This window comes from Pezoporus flaviventris, unplaced genomic scaffold, assembly GCF_033815535.1.
Source record: "Pezoporus flaviventris isolate CSIRO_AGI_PZ_B2104156 unplaced genomic scaffold, CSIRO_AGI_Pfla_v1 ptg000033l, whole genome shotgun sequence".
NCBI classification, from domain to species: domain Eukaryota; kingdom Metazoa; phylum Chordata; class Aves; order Psittaciformes; family Psittacidae; genus Pezoporus; species Pezoporus flaviventris.
This window is the reverse complement of record NW_026892581.1, coordinates 2,395,495-2,398,860: the sequence shown is the minus strand read 5'-3', so window position 1 is coordinate 2,398,860 and position 3,366 is coordinate 2,395,495.

The window sequence follows — 3,366 nt, the reverse complement described above, 5'->3', positions numbered from 1 at the left end:
GGTAGCTCTTGGCTGCCCAACAGCAGAGGGAGTAGAGCATGAATGTTTGGCCTCTCACCAGCTAAATTAGGCTAATCTGATCTAACCCAGGCTTGGTTGGGCAAGGCTAACCCAGGCTAGGCAAGGATAGCCTGATCTAATCTAATGCAGGCAGAGTAGGCAAGGCTAGGCTACTCTAACCCAGGCTAGGGTAAACCAGACTAGGCTAGGCTAATGTAAGCCAGGCTAGGTTAGGCTAGTCTAATCTAAGGTAGCAGAGCTAGGCTATGAAAATCTAACCGAGGCTAGGCTAACACAGGCTAGGGTAGGCTATTCTAATCTAAGGCAGGCAGAGCTAGGCTAGGTTAGGGCAATGTAATGTAACCCAGACAGAGATCAGGTAGGCTAGGCTTATATAAGGCAGGCTAGGCTAAACCAGGCCTAACCCTAACCTTTACCCTTAACCCTAACCATGAGCCTAATCATAAGAGTAACATATAATAACTCTAACCCTTACCCTAACAACTAAAACTAACCTATCCTAAACCTAACCCTTACCCTAAAGCTAAGCATAACCTATAACCTTAACCCTTATTATAGCTCTTATTTCTAACCCCTAACTCTAATGGCTGCCACCTTAACCCTAACCCCTGAGCCTAACACTATCCAAAAGCCATCGTAAGCATATACCTCACACTAATCCCTAATACTTACTCTAACACCTAACCCTAACACATCCTCACCCCTACCCTACCACTAACCCTTACCCTAACCCTAACCCTGACCTTACTTTCCCATCTAGAAGTCCATTTGAATCCAACCTCTTTGGTGGTAGGTCTTGGCTGCCCAGCAGCAGAGTGAGTAGACCATGAAGGTTTGGCCTCTCACAGGCTAAACTAGACTAATCTAATGTAACCCAAGGCAGACTCATCTGCTCTAGGCTAACCCAGGCTAGGGTGCTACCGGCATTGGTGTTGATCCTCATGTTCCCACCTAAAAGTCCATTTGATATCAATGTCTTTGGGGGTAGCCCTCAGCTGCCCAACAATAGAGTGAGTAGAGGATGAATTTTTGTCCTCTCAAAAGCTAAGCCAGGCTAATGTAATCTACCTGAGCCCTGACGCGTGTGTCCCTGGCTAACCCAGGCTAGGCTAGAATAGTCTAACCTAATCTAACCCAGGCAGTGCTAGGGTAGGCTGCGCTAATCTAACCCAGGCTAGGCTAACCCAGGCTAGGCTAGGATAATCTAACCCAGGCTAGGCAAGGCTAGTGTAATCTAAGCCAGCAGAGCTAGGCTATGATAAGGAAACCAAGGCTGGGCTAACCGAGGTTACGCTGGCTAATTGTAATCTAAGGCAGGCAGAGCTATGCTAATCTAAACCAAACTGATCTAGGTTAGGCTAATGTAATCTAACCCAGGCAGAGCTAGGGTAGGCTAGGCTAATATAAGGCAGGCTAGACTAAACCAGGCCTAACCCTAACCCTTACCTTTAACCCTAAGGATGACCCTAATCTTAAGAGTAACATACAATAACCCTAACCCTTACCCTAAAAACTAAAACTAACCCATTCTAAACCTAACCCTTACCCTAAGGCTAAGCATAACCCATTACCTTAAGCCTTATTATATCTTTTATTTCTAACCCCTAACTCTAATGGGTGCCACCTTAACCCTAACCCTTGACCTTAAAACTATCCAAAAGCCCTCCTAACCATATACCTAACACTTATCCCTAATACTTACCCTAATACTTAACCCTAACACATCCTAATCCTTACCCTACCACTAACCTTTACCCTAAACTGTAAACCTAACCCCTGACTCTAACCCTAAACCTTACCCTAACTTTAATCCATCCTAACCCGTACCCCTAATCCTCTTCTCCCATAGCCAAAGAACCAGGCTAGAAAGCTGGTGCTGGGCATCTTCAGCACACAGTGAGCTTTGCTACGGTGCCACCGACATTGGTGTTGCTCCTTACTTTCCCATCTAGAAGTCCATTTGAATCCAACCTCTTTGGTGGTAGGTCTCGGCTGCCCAGCAGCACAGTGAGTAGAGCACGAAGGTTTGGCCTCTCACAAGCTAAACTAGACTAATCTAATGTAACCCAAGGCAGACTCATCTGCTCTAGGCTAACCCAGGCTAGGCTGGGAAAGTCTAACCTAATCTAACCCAGGCAGAGCTAGGCTACGCTCAGCTAATCTAACCAAGGCTAGGCTAATCTAGACAAGGCTAGGCTAATCTAGACAAGGCTAGGCTAATCCAGACTAAGCTAGGCTAGTCTAATCTAACCTAGCAGAGCTAGGCTATGGTAATCTAACCGAGGCTATGCTAATAGATGCTAGGCTAGTCTATTGTAATCTAAAGCAGGCAGAGCTAGGCTAATCTAACCCAAGACAGGCTAGGTTAGGCTAATGTAATCTAACCTAACCCAGTCAGAGCTAGGGTAGGCTAGGCTAATCTAAGGCAGGCTAGGCTAAAGCAGGCCTAACCTTACCCCTGACCCTAACCCTTACCCCTAACCCCAATGTCTTCAAGCTAACTATAACCCCTAACCGTAAACCTAACACTTAACCCTAACCATGACCCTAATCGTAAGAGTAACGCATGAGACCCCTGTTTCCCTAACCCCTATCACTAACCCGTCTTAAACCTGCCCCTTGCCCTAAACCTAACCATAACCCATAACCTTAACCCTTACTCTCTTATTTCTAACCCTTAACTCTAATTGCTGCCACCTTAACCATAACCACTGGCCCTAATACTAGCCATAACCCATCCTAGCTGTACACCTAAACTTAACCCCTAATACTTACCCTAACACCTAACCCTAAACCTAAGCCTAACACATTCTAAAACACACCAATAACCCCTAACCTAAACCGTAACCCCAACCCCTAACTCTAACCATCACCCTAAACCTTACCCTAACCTTAATCCTCCTTAACTTGTAACCCTAATCCTGTACTCCCATAGCCAAAGAACCAGGCTAGAGAGCTCTGCTGGCCGTGCTGCTGGGCAGCCTAGGGTACCATCAAATGGGTTGGATTCAAATGGACTTTTGGGTTGGAAAGTGAGGAGCGACCCCAAGGTGGGTGGCACCGTAACAAACCACACTCTGTGCCAAAGATGCGCAGCACCAGCTTTCTAGCCTGGTTCTTTGGCTATGAGTGTAGAGGATTAGGTTTAGAAATTAGGGTGGATTAAGGGTAAGGTTTAGGGTTAGGTTTAGAGTTAGGGGCTAGGGTTAGGGTTTATCCTAAGGGTTAATGGTATGGTAAGTTTTAGGATGTGTTAGGTTTAGGTTTAGGTGTTAGCGTAAGCATTAGGGGTTAGTGTTAGGTCTATGGTTAGGATGGGTTATAGCTAATGTTAGGGTCAGTGGG